Below are 14,409 nucleotides of genomic sequence, written 5' to 3' on the forward strand. Positions count from 1 at the left end.
GTGAGCCCTCTAGGAAAACATATAATGACATTACCAGTCTAAATAGGTTTTGTTATATAAACTTGATCTCAGATTTGTTTCATTTAATAATTTTCATCATGTTATGTTATTAAAGTTCACCTTTCCTTTTTTTATGTGGAGAATATGATCTTTGGAAAAGTCTTAAAAGAAAATGAAATGCGTTAGAGATGCCTATTGCTGCATAGAGAATATCCCCGTTTTTAAGTGGTGATTTTTAACTCTGGAGGATATCATACAACCAAAACTACAGTGGGATATTACTGAATGTAATCAGCTCAGGACAGGAGACGAGTATATTGGGGTCTAATTAATAAGCCGGTCACTTACTTTGCTGAGATGCTTCTACCTTCAAAACAGACCTGCTTTTAAATTTGGCTTACTAACGAGACAGAGGATTTTACACTTGATATTGTCCATTAACTATTGGATGGATTAGACACAGTGCAATTTAAAAGCTGCTAATTATGCTACTGAGAGGAGGAAGAGAGGCTTTCTGTGAATGAGCAGGCGGTGAGCTGTTGCTAAAGTGAGCTGCTCTCTATATGTTAATATAATATATATAAGGCACTTTTTTAGCTCCTAATTTGTTAATATGGTTAACTAAGTAAAGCAGCAAACTTGATACAATTTGATAAGCCTACCAGTCCTCTGCTTAACCATTTCACCATGTAGTATACATCACCCACTCTCAGGCGCAGGCTGGCGGATTGCAGCCCGGGGGCACCCAGACTGCCGCATCACATGACACGCGATGCGGCCTCGTCCAATGACGCGGCCTAATCGCGTGTCCTGTGATGCGGCCGCCTGTGCGCTGTCATGGGTTGCGGCCGGGAAAAAACCTGACGAAATTGCTTCCGGGGGGCGGCCGGCCCTAATAGCGGTGAGAATGAGCGGCCCGGGGGACCGATGCCCCTCTGCCCCCCGGGCCAGCCCGCCCCTGCCCACTCTAATACCTCCGTTTCCAACTCTTGTTTCTTGCCCTCAGATCCCCTTTACTGGCTCACCCCCACATGCCAACCGTATGTCTGCCATTTCCCTTTAGATTATAAGTGCTAGTGAGCAGGACCCTCTTCCCTCTTGTTCTCATTACGTATAACTGTTAGTTGCACAGATTTCAGCTCGCGCTCAATACACCCCTTACACCCCACTACCTATCCAGGCTATCAGTAACTGCATTGAGAGTTGAAGTATTGTTATACCTTGTACTGTCTTGTTGTTTGCCCTCTGTACGGCGCTGCGGGTCTCATGTGACACCCTATAAATAAAGGTTAATAATAATAATAATAATAATAATAAAATATGCGAGTGTTCTAGGTGCCTTCTTTTATTTTTTTATGAACTGTTCATTTTTATATATTTTTTTTATTTAATAAATTAGAGTTTTTTTATATGGCAATTCCATGATGAGTAGTATTCTGCCATTAGATCAATAAGAGGTACTATTTGGAATAATCTTTGGTTGTTACTTACACTGATTATTAGCGCTGTCAAATATTTTCCTTTTTTGTTTGGTTCTGTTTATTAATAGAGATAAGTGGTTATATTAATATATACAGGTTTTAAGTTATATAAACTTTTTCACAATTATGTTAACATATCTTTATTAAATTAGCACTTCATTCAGTTTTCCTCTTTCATGAACTGCTTCTAGCCTGGGTCTCATCTACAAAGCAGAAAATGTCTGAAGAATAGAGCAACGTTCAGGTTCCCTGCAAAGGGTATGGGGATACACAGAGCATGATGGGGCTGTTTCCAGAGGAATAGAGGTTTACAGCAGCTTTTAGGAGGAATTGTGCAGAGTGAGAGTGAGAAGTATAGAATATGTTTTGTGGACCCAAAGTAAAAATGAGATTTCATTTCACTGAAGAGACTACATTTTTAGGAGCACTGCTTGCTGTGCGGAGGTGTGAAAAGCCATTTCCACTCTGCATAGTGTTGAGATAGATGGGTGCTGTGTGCTGCCTCCAGTGGTCAGGTACCAGATCCGCAGTTTCGTATAGTCTGTCTACATTGTCTACTGTGTATGCGCAATGCTTGTTTTTTACTGCGTATGAGTACCGTAGTGCTGCCTCGGGCATGCAGTAATTAACTTGGTTAACACGGTGTATAACAGTACCCCCCCTTTAAAGGTGGACAAGGGACACTTGGGACCCGATTTTTTAGGAAACTTGGTGTGAAATTTTTTCACTAAAACAGATGCGTTGCTATCAGAAGCGCGGATCCAGGAGCGCTCATCGGGACCAAATTCTTTCCAATCGACTAGGTACCTGATACCTCCTCTGGAATATTTAGAATCTAGAATCTGGGTAATCTCAAACTCCTCTTCTTGCTGAAGTTGAATGGGAGGCGAGATGGAGGTGGAAACAGAAAACCGATTAATAGTTAGAGGTTTCCTCGTTTTTCATCGGAATTTTGTAGGGTCCGATGAACCGAGGTGCAAATTTCATGCAAGGTACTTTAAGATGAATATTTTTATTAATAACCAAACTCGATCCCCAGTCTTGAAATCGGGAACGGCCTGCCTTTTCTTGTCAGCGAAAAACTTGTATCTAACTGATGATTTCTTGAGGGAGGTCCCATCTTGAGTCTAGATGGATGAAAATCTGGGTTGCAAGGAATTAACTGCCGGACTTTCTCGGACCTTGATCTGCCAAGATTGATGCTACTCTTACCAGAGGCGTGGAGTCTAACTTATCAGCTGGTTTTCTACAGGGACCCTTGCAAAAAGGTATGGGTTTAGCAGGTCGCGGCCCTCTAGGGAGGGAGTACTTGGCAAGATCAGCAAGGAACAGGTAACAGGATTTGCTAACGGCTGGAGGGTAAGCACTCGGACAGTCTGCGAGCTGCAGAGCTTCACTACTGGAGTGGTGGAGATGAGAATGATGTTCTGCCCATTGCAGAATATTATCACTGGAATGGTGAGGATGAGAGTGATGATCTGCGGGCTGCAGATTATTACCACTGGAACAGTGATGAGAGCGATGATCTGCGTGTTGCAGAGTATTACCACTGTGTGAGAGGGTCTGAACAATATATGAGATAGCAGTGAACCTTAAAGATATAGACCTATCAGTTTTAGGGAGAGAATGGATCTTATGTAGGACTTGGCAGCTAGAAGAAACTATAGCTTCCCTGGCCCCAGAAAGCATAATTGATCACAACAACTTCAGCTGGCATGTACGAATGAATGATACTGTGTCTGAAGTGCATGGCTTGGTATCCAGTGAGATAAATGAGATAAGCGAACAACACATGAATAATAATATATCTGGATAAATAACTGAGCCATAAGGATTCTTGGTGAATAAGGACCATAAGAAACAATGGATAAAAACAATTAATGTGACTTCCATAACCTTTAAGGATGCAACTGAGGAGAAATAAAAAGACCAAATGTGATTGTTTGTTAAAAACTCACAACCACAGAACTAATTTTAATCACTTATTTCTATAACTTTGTAATCACTAATACTACTTTACTATGTTTTATATTTCACTGTCTTGGAATCTTGTTCTGGTCATGTATAGGTATTTTTAATTGTTAATAAAAGTCATTTTTTAGATCTATACAGTCATGGCCAAAAGTTTTGAGAACTACACTAATATTATTTTTCACAAAGTCTGCTGCCTCCGTTTTTATGATGGCAATTTGCTTATTTTCCAGAATGTCATTGTCACTCACCGGATCGTGAGTGCCTCTTCACTGGTGCGTGGCTCTCCAGTATTCCTGCCAGCACCTATCCTGAAACCGTGGCCGCCCGCCATCCTGATGGTCTGCGCATGCGCAGTTCCTAAGAATTCTTCTGACCTTTGCTTTTAGTTAATTGGTTGATCAGGCAACGCTCCCTATTTAAAGCACCTGTGTTCATTACCTCGTTGCCTGATCTTGGAGTCTCATTCCCTGTGAGTCTCTGAAGGTGTTCCTGTGTACTTTTCCGTGTCTTCAGCTTCCTGCTGATTCCTGCTCAACTCATTGCCGGTTTCCAGACCGCTTCAAGTCTCCTGTGTTCTACTATGTCTTCAGTTCCCTGCTGATTCCTGCCGGTTTCCAGACCGCTACAAGTCTCCAGTGTTCTACTCGTGTTCGCTATCTCCAGTGATTCCTGCATTGCTCATCGTTGTTCTACATGTGTCAAGTTCTCTGCCTGTGTGCTGACCCGGACCCTGATTACCGCTACCACTCCCCTGTGGTTTCTTTACTCGTGCTGGTGTGCAGCCGCTCAGCTGTTCCTGTATCCTCTCGTGGACAGCCTGCTCAACTGAACCGCGGTATGCTTACTTTCTATTGACTGTATTCGTTTACTGCATATTCGCTTGGACTGTTCTCCACTTACCCATGGAATCCTCTGTCTCCCTGACACTGTGTTATTACTCCGCATATTTGCTGGGAAGTTTACCTCTTTGTTCAGTCGTGAGATACATATGCTAATTGACCTTCTACTATTAGCCTGGATTCCAGTAGTGAATTCGTCTCTGTCAAGCAGCGCCTGCCACACCAGCATAGACTTGTGCATATTGTTTGGGATCAAGTTCCTTGTACTCTCAGTGCCTACATTCTATGTTTCCACTCATCAACACTTGTACATCTCCTCACCTATTAAGCAGTGGTAAAACTTGCTATATGCAGACCACTGACTTCCCCGCTACCTACCTGCACCTGGACAAGTCTTCTCACCATAAGCAGTGGTACAACTTGCTATACGGAGACCACTGACTTCCCCACTACCTACCTGCACCTGGACAAGTCTTCTCACCATAAGCAGTGGTACAACTTGCTATACGCAGACCACTGACTTCCCCGCTACCTACCTGCACCTGGACAAGTCTTCTCACCATAAGCAGTGGTACAACTTGCTATACGGAGACCACTGACTTCCCCGCTACCTACCTGCACCTGGACAAGTCTTCTCACCATAAGCAGTGGTACAACTTGCTATACGGAGACCACTGACTTCCCCGCTACCTACCTGCACCTGGACAAGTCTCTTCACCATAAGCAGTGGTACAACTTGCTGTCCGCAGACCACTGACTTCCCTGTTACCTTCCTGCACTTCTTCACGTCCATCAAGATCCTCGTGTTCATATCTACCTAATCATTAACCAGATTGCTGTTAGTCATTGACTTTTCTATTTGCATCCTCTCACCATCTGCTGAGTCATATGTTCCGCTAGTCACCCTGCTACCAGAGGACCACTGTGTAACCCACACTACTCTGGTAAGATCATCATCTGGTGATATCCTGGGCAAAGACTCTTAGGGCTAGATTTACTAAGCTGCGGGTTTGAAAATGTGGGGATGTTGCCTATAGCAACCAATCAGGTTCTAGCTGTCATTTTATAGAAGGTACTAAATAAATGAAAGCTAGAATCTGATTGGTTGCTATAGGCAACATCCCCACTTTTTCAAACCCGCAGCTTAGTAAATCTAGCCCCTAGTGCCCGTGACAGTCATGAAGAGTGATCAAATGAATTGCAATTAATTTCAAAGTCACTCTTTGCCAGGACAATGAACTTTATCCCAAAAACAACATTTTCACTGCACTTCAGCCCTGTTACAAAAAGACCAGCTGACATCAGGTCAGTAATTCTCTCGTTAACACAGGTGAGAGTGTTGACGAGGACAAGGCTGGAGATCACTCTATCATGCCGATTGAGTTAGAATAACAAACTGGAAGCTTTAAAAGGAGGGTGGTGCATGAAATCAGTGTTCTTCCTCTGTTAACCATGGGTATCGTAAGAAAACATGTGCAGTCATCATTTTGCACAAAAAGGGCTTCACAGGCAAGGATACTGTTGCTAGTAACATTGCACTTAAATCAACCATTTATCGGATCATCAAGATCTTCAAGGCGAGAGGTTGTGAAGAACGTCCAGCAAGTGCCAGGACTGTCTCCTAGAGTTGATTCAGCTGCGGGATCGGGAACCACCAGCGCAGAGCTTGTTCAGGAATGGCAGCAGGCAGGTGTGAGTGCATCTACATGCACAGTGAGGCGAAAAATTTTGGAGGATGGCCTGGTGTCAAGAAGGCCAGCAAAGAAGCCACTTCTCTCCAGAAAAAACATCAGGGACAGACTGAAATTCTGCAAAAGGTACAGGGATTGGACTGCTGAGGACTAGGGTAAGGTCATTTTTTCTGATGAACCCCTTTAAGATTTTTTGGGGCATCTGGAAAACGTTTGTCTGGAGAAAGAAAGCTGAGCACTACCATTAGTCCAGTGTCACGCCAACAGTAAAGCATCCTGAGACCATTCATGTGTGGGGTTGCTTCTCAGCCAAGGGCTCACTCACAATTTTGCCTAAGAACACAGCCATGAATATAGAATAGTACCAAAACATCCTCCAAGACCAACTTCTCCCAACCACCCAAGAACAGTTTGGTGACGAACAATCATCATCATCATCATTTATTTATTTATATAGCGCCAGCAAATTTCATAGCGCTTTACAATTGGGAACAAACATTTATAAGATAATACTGGGTAATACATACAGACAGAGACGTAAAAGGGTTCTGCTTGCAAGTGTACAATCTATGGGACAATGGGAGTTTGAAACACAGGGGCAATGCTTTTTCCAGCATTATGGAGCACCTTGTCATAAGGCAAAAGTGACAACTAAGTGGCGCAGGAATCAAAACATCGAAATTTTGGGTCCATGGCCAGGAAACTCCCCAGACCTTAATCCCATTGAGAACTTGTGGTCAATCCTCAAGAGACAGATGGACAAACAAAAACCCACAAATTCTGACAAACTCCAGGCATTGATTAGGCAAGACTGGGCGGCCATCAGTCAGTATGTGGCACAGAATTTGATTAACAGCATGCCAGGGCGAATTGCAGAGGTCTTCAAAAAGAAGGGTCAACACTGCAAATATTGACTCTTTGCATAGACTTAATGTAATTGTCAATAAAAGCCTTTGACACTTAGGAAATGCTTGTAATTTTACTTCATTATACCATAACAACATCTGACAAAAAGGTCTAAAAACACTGAAGCAACAAACTTTGTAAAAAACTTATACTTGTGTCATTATTAGGGATGTGCACCGGCGACTTTTGAGGTCTCGTGTTTTGTGTTTTGGATCCGGATTTTCGTTATTTTTGAGGTTCGGATTTGTCTCGCAAAACACTTGACGAAAGGTCTCGGTTCGGATTTAAGGTATTGGATTCGGATTTTTTTGAAAAAAACATAAAAAGTTTAAAAATCAAGTTTTTGGGCTTATTTTCACTCCTAGGCTATTATTAACCTCAATAACATTCAATAACAAGCATTTCCACTAATTTACAGTGTATTCTGAACACCTCACAATATAGTTATTAGTCCAAAACGTTGCAACAAGGTATCTTTCTGGACTGCGTAGAGGAGTGGGTCACCACAATATATATTAAAAATGCTGAACTTTTATGATTCGCACCAATAATTGTACCTGGACTGCGTAGAGGAGTGGGTCACCACAATATCTTAAAAACCCTGAACTTTTATGATTCGCACCAATAATTGTACCTGGACTGCGTAGAGGAGTGGGTCACCACAATATCTTAAAAACCCTGAACTTTTATGATTCGCACCAATAATTGTACCTGGACTGCGTAGAGGAGTGGGTCACCACAATATCTTAAAAACCCTGAACTTTTATGATTCGCACCAATAATTGTACCTGGACTGCGTAGAGGAGTGGGTCACCACAAGATATATTAAAAACCCTGAACTTTTATGATTCGCACCAATAATTCTACCTGGACTGCGTAGAGGAGTGGGTCACCACAATATCTTAAAAACCCTGAACTTTTATGATTCGCACCAATAATTGTACCTGGACTGCGTAGAGGAGTGGGTCACCACAATATCTTAAAAACCCTGAACTTTTATGATTCGCACCAATAATTGTACCTGGACTGCGTAGAGGAGTGGGTCACCACAATATATTAAAAACCCTGAACTTTTATGATTCGCACCAATAATTGTACCTGGACTGCGTAGAGGAGTGGGTCACCACAATATATTAAAAACCCTGAACTTTTATGAATCGCACCAATAAATGTACCTGGACTGCGTAGAGGAGTGGGTCACCACAAGATATATTAAAAACCCTGAACTTTTATGATTCGCACCAATAAATGTACCTGGACTGCGTAGAGGAGTGGGTCACCACAATATATTAAAAACCCTGAACTTTTATGAATCGCACCAATAAATGTACCTGGACTGCGTAGAGGAGTGGGTCACCACAAGATATATTAAAAACCCTGAACTTTTATGATTCGCACCAATAAATGTACCTGGACTGCGTAGAGGAGTGGGTCACCACAATATATTAAAAACCCTGAACTTTTATGAATCGCACCAATAAATGTACCTGGACTGCGTAGAGGAGTGGGTCACCACAATATATTAAAAACCCTGAACTTTTATGATTCGCACCAATAATTGTACCTGGACTGCGTAGAGGAGTGGGTCACCACAAGATATATTAAAAACCCTGAACTTTTATGATTCGCACCAATAAATGTACCTGGACTGCGTAGAGGAGTGGGTCACCACAATATATTAAAAACCCTGAACTTTTATGAATCGCACCAATAAATGTACCTGGACTGCGTAGAGGAGTGGGTCACCACAATATATTAAAAACCCTGAACTTTTATGATTCGCACCAATAATTGTACCTGGACTGCGTAGAGGAGTGGGCACTGGGCACCACAATAAAATATATAAAAAACCTTCAACAGATCTGCATTACACTACACATACGGCTGCTCCTCCATCCTCTCCATCATATACATGTTGGAGTTTTAGCGTGTGACAACCTCTTGTTTTTGATAATGTCAGTGCATTTTGAATATTTTTCAATTTGCCCCACACCACTGAATGTACTTTATCTATGATACGCATCTATCTATCTTGACTGCGTAGTGTGGTGGCCCCGGTACACAATTTGGTACCGAGGCCACAATATAATTAAAAAACCCTCCACGTGTCAGAATTCCACCAAACAAGTATCTGGACTGCGTAGTGGGGTGGCCCCGGTACCCAATTTGATACCGGGGCCACAATAAAATAAATACACCCTCCACGTGTCAGAATTCCACCAAACAAGTATCTGGACTGCGTAGTGGGGTGGCCCCGGTACCCAATTTGATACCGGGGCCACAATAAAATAAATACACCCTCCACGTGTCAGAATTCCACCAAACAAGTATCTGGACTGCGTAGTGGGGTGGCCCCGGTACCCAATTTGATACCGGGGCCACAATAAAATAAATACACCCTCCACGTGTCAGAATTCCACCAAACAAGTATCTGGACTGCGTAGTGGGGTGGCCCCGGTACCCAATTTGATACCGGGGCCACAATAAAATAAATACACCCTCCACGTGTCAGAATTCCACCAAACAAGTATCTGGACTGCGTAGTGGGGTGGCCCCGGTACCCAATTTGATACCGGGGCCACAATAAAATAAATACACCCTCCACGTGTCAGAATTCCACCAAACAAGTATCTGGACTGCGTAGTGGGGTGGCCCCGGTACCCAATTTGATACCGGGGCCACAATAAAATAAATACACCCTCCACGTGTCAGAATTCCACCAAACAAGTATCTGGACTGCGTAGTGGGGTGGCCCCGGTACCCAATTTGATACCGGGGCCACAATACCTCCTCCAAACATGCTACAGACAATTCGTCATTGAGATCCCATCAAGTATGTTAAAGACAGACAGGGTCCAAGTGTTATTAGTTGACTTTGTAAACAAAAAAACTGTCCCTGTTGCACATAGTCGTGCAATGAAGACTGACTTTTTCATTTAAAGGCACGATCTTTCAAGTGTAGTGTTTGTAAGTCTAAGTCATATTATACTTTTGGTAAAATTGGTTTTTTTTTTTCCTCTTTATGGTAATTAATTAGTAATAGAATTAAAGTAGGAAATAGAATTAAATAGAATTAAAGTAGGAAATAGAGTGGTATAGAGTTGTAGTGTGGTATAGATAGAGTGGTCCACACAATATAATAATAAAACCCTCAACTGGTCTGAATTCCACCAAACAAGTATCTTGACTGCGTAGTGTGGTGGCCCCGGTACACAATTTGGTACCGAGGCCACAATATAATTTAAAAACCCTCCACGTGTCGGAATTCCACCAAACAAGTATCTGGACTGCATAGTGGGGTGGCCCCGGTACCCAATTTGATACCGGGGCCACAATACCTCCTCCAAACATGCTACAGACAATTCGTCATTGACAGACCCCAGACAGACAGGGTCGTAGTGTTATTGTTTGACTTTGTAAACCCAAAAAAATGTCCCTGTTGCACTTGCACATAGTCGTGCAATGAAGACTGACTTTTTCATTTAAAGGCACGATCTTTAAAGTGTCAGAAAGAGAGAGAAGACACAGGAGAGGAGAGTTGTAGCTGGGGACCTGGGGTGGAAGCTCCCAGGCTCCCCCAGCATTGCCTGGAAGTCTGAGCGTGGTGACTGAGCCAGGGCAAGGAATGTGTGCCCTGGATGAGGGGGAGAACTCCATGCCACTATAGTGAACCCAAGAGAGAGGGGGACACTGCACATGGAAGAGGCCCTGGAGTGAGGGCTGCTACAAGAGGCATGGTAGCTGTAGTGTCAGATCCTGAGGCTGAGAGTACACAGAGTGACGTGTCAGAGCACAGGAGACATTATCCCCGCAGAGGAGGGATGAGCTGCAGTTGAGAGGTCTGTTGTTGAAATAGGACATGCACACTTTAACAAACCAATCATTTCAGCGACAGGGCCTACCAAACAACTTTGACTGAAATGATTGGTTTGTTTGGGCCCCCACACCAAAAAAGCTATTCATCTCTCCCTGTACAGACTAAACAGGCTCTACTGAGGCAAGATGTCGTCCTCATCCTCAACCTCTGATTCCTCTCCCCCTACAGTGTCTACTTCCTCCTCATCACACATTATCAATTCGTCCCCGCTGGACTCCACAACCACAGGTCCCTCTGTAGTATCTGGAGGGCAGTGCTGTACTTCATTGAGGAATTGATTATTCATTTTTATAAACATCATTTTTTCAACGTTGTGAGGAAGCAACCTCCTTCGCCGCTCACTGACCAGGTTCCCCGCTGCACTAAAAACTCTTTCCGAGTACACACTGGAGGGGGGACAACTCAGGTAAAATAGAGCCAGTTTGTACAGGGGCTTCCAAACTGCCTTTTTTTCCTGCCAGTAACAATATGGACTGTCTGACATGTCTACTTGGATGGTGTCAGCAAAGTAATCATCCACAATTTTTTCTATTGTGACAGCATCCAATGCAGCGAGAGTAGACATGTCTGCAATGGTTGGCAGGTCCTTCAGTCCGGACCAGATGTTATCAGCATCCCCGCCAGTGCCTCTTTTGGGAAAACTGAGCTTTTTCCTCGCAGCCATAGATGTGGAAGAAAATGAGGGTGGAGCTGTTGGCATGTCACGGTCCTCTTCAGAGGACAATCTCCTGACCAGCAGGTCTTTGCACCGCTGTAGATTTGTGTCCGCCGGAAACAGAGACACAACATACGCTTTAAACCGAGGATCGAGCACGGTGGCCAGAATGTATTCCTCTGACTTTAAAAGAGTGACCACCCTCGGATCCTGGCAAAGCGTACGAAGGGCTACATCCACAAGAGCTACATGCTTGCTGTAATCGCAATGGCTTACCAGCTCCTCCCTCACTTTCTCCAGCTGCTTCTGCAACAGCCTGATCAGGGGAATGACCTGACTCAAGCTGGCAGTGTCGGAACTGACTTCTCGTGTGGCAAGTTCAAATGGCTGCAGAACCTTGCACAACACGGAAATCAGTCTCCACTGCGCTTGACTCAGGCGCATCCCCACTCCTTTGCCTATGTCGTAGGTGGCTGTGTAGGCCTGAATGGCCTTTTGCTGCTCCTCCATCCTCTGCAGCATATAGAGGGTGGAGTTCCAGCGCGTCACAACCTCTTGTTTGAGGTGATGGCAGGGCAGGTTCAAGCTTTTTTGATGTGCCTCTAGTCTGCGGTAGGCACTGGCTGAATGCCGAAAGTGTCCAGCAATTTTGCGGGCCACCGCAAGCATCTCCTGCACACCCCTGTCACTCTTGAGGTAATGCTGCACCACCAAATTAATGGTGTGGGCAAAACATGGGACGTGCTGGAAATTGCCCATATTTAATGCCCGCACAATGTTACTGGCATTGTCTGACACCACAAATCCCCATGAGAGTCTAAGTGGGGTAAGCCACTGGGAGATAATTTCCCTCATTTTCTCTAATATGTTGTCAGCGTTGTGCCTCTTATTAAAGCCTGTAATGCACAATGTTGCCTGCCTTTGCATGAGCAGCCATTTTGTAGATGCTGCTACTGATGCAGCTGTTGCTGTTGCTGCGGAAGGGGATGCATCTACCCAGTGGGCTGTCACAGTCATATAGTCCTTCGTTTGCCCAGAACCACTTGTCCACATGTCCGTGGTTAAGTGGACAGTGGGTACAACCGCATTTTTAAGAGCACTGAGGACACTTGATCGTACTTCTCTGTACATTTTTGGTATCGCCTGCCTAGTGAAGTGGAATCTCGAGGGGATTTGGTACCGGGGACACAATACCTCCATCAACCCTCTAAATCCCACTCCACTGATGGCGGACACCGGGCGCACGTCTAACACCAACATTGCAGTTACAGCTGCAGTTATACGCTTTGCAATAGGGTGACTACTATCGTATTTGGTGGTCATGGCAAACGACTGTTGGACGGTCAATTGTTTGGTGAAAGACTTAGCGGTCTTACGACTTCCCCTCTGGGAAGATGACCGACTAACAGCAGCAACAGCAGCAGTGGCAGTAGTAGGCGTACCGCTGCAGGATTCCTCGGATGAATCCCGTATTGAGGAGGACTCAGTCTGGCTGCTGACTTGGGCTGCAGGACTGAATCTGATGGAGATTGTGGAGGAAGTTGACGAGGAGGGTGTTGCTGGTGTGTATCCAACTGGACCACGGGATTTAGGTGTCCCTGTACCGATGAGGGTCCTAGCCCCAGTTCCTGAACTAACCACTGAACTATGAAGGTTATTCAGGTGACGTATAAGGGAGGATGTTCCTAGGTGGGCAAGATCCTTACCCCTGCTTATTTGAGCTTTACATAAGCTACATATTGCCATACATTGGTTGTCTGGATTTGGATAAAAATAACTCCAGACCGAAGAGGTGCATTTTTTGGTCTTCTGACCAGGCATGACGATGGGCTTTTTCATCCCATGGACATCAGCTGTTTCCCCCCCTGGTGCCTCATTTACAATAACCACATCACCATCCTCATCATCAAGTTCCTCCACAGCGCCAGCTACATCATCAATAGCCTCCTCCCGAGCCACCTCTTCCCGTACAGTGATGGGAAGGTCAGGCTTGACAACCACCGACACCCTTGGACTCGCCTTGGGGATTTGTGATAATTTCTCTTTAGAAGGCAGAGTTGTTTGCTGTTTTGTTGCTGACAGCATAACTCTCTTCAATTTTTTGTAGGGGGGGGGAGGAGGAGGAGGGCTAAGATCCGTGGGTGAAGCTGAACCACTAGTCATGAACACGGGCCAGGGCCTAAGCCGTTCCTTGCCACTCCGTGTCGTAAATGGCATATTGGCAACTTTACGTTTCTCCTCAGATGATTTTAAGTTTCTCTTTTTGCTACTTTTTCTTAACTTGGGCTTTTTGGATTTTACATGCCCGGTACTACGAGATTGGGCATCGGGCTTGGAAGACGACGTTGATGGCATTTCATCGTCTATGTCATGACTAGTGGCAGCAGCTTCAGCATTAGGAGGAAGTGGGTCTTGATCTTTCCCTACTTTATCCTCCAAATTTTTGGTCTCCATTATATGTAGCACAAGATACTGCAGAATGTGTGAACTTGGTAATATTGCAGTACCAATGGACTTATACTGCTGGATTGGTTTTGCAAATTTGGTTATAATTATTATATATTTTTTTTTTTTTTAATTTTTTATTTTTTTTAACTTTTTTTTTATTTTTAAAAAACTTGGGAATAGTGGGGAAATAACTATGCCCTTAGAAGCACAGAGCACAGGACACAGCACCACTGGACTGAACAGGACACGGCACAGGACCCAGCAGCACTACGGAACTCAGCAGGACAGAGCACAGGACACAGCACCACTGGACTGATACTGCAGAATGTGTGAACTTGGTAATATTGCAGTACCAATGGACTTATAATGCTGGATTGGTTTTGCAAATTTGGTTATAATTATTATATATTTTTTTTTTTTTAAATTTTTTATTATTTTTTACTTTTTTTTTATTTTTAAAAAACTTGGGAATAGTGGGGAAATAACTATGCCCTTAGAAGCACAGAGCACAGGACACAGCACCACTGGACTGAACAGG

The sequence above is a fragment of the Mixophyes fleayi genome, chromosome 7 (assembly GCF_038048845.1).
Source record: "Mixophyes fleayi isolate aMixFle1 chromosome 7, aMixFle1.hap1, whole genome shotgun sequence".
Lineage (NCBI taxonomy): Eukaryota > Metazoa > Chordata > Amphibia > Anura > Limnodynastidae > Mixophyes > Mixophyes fleayi.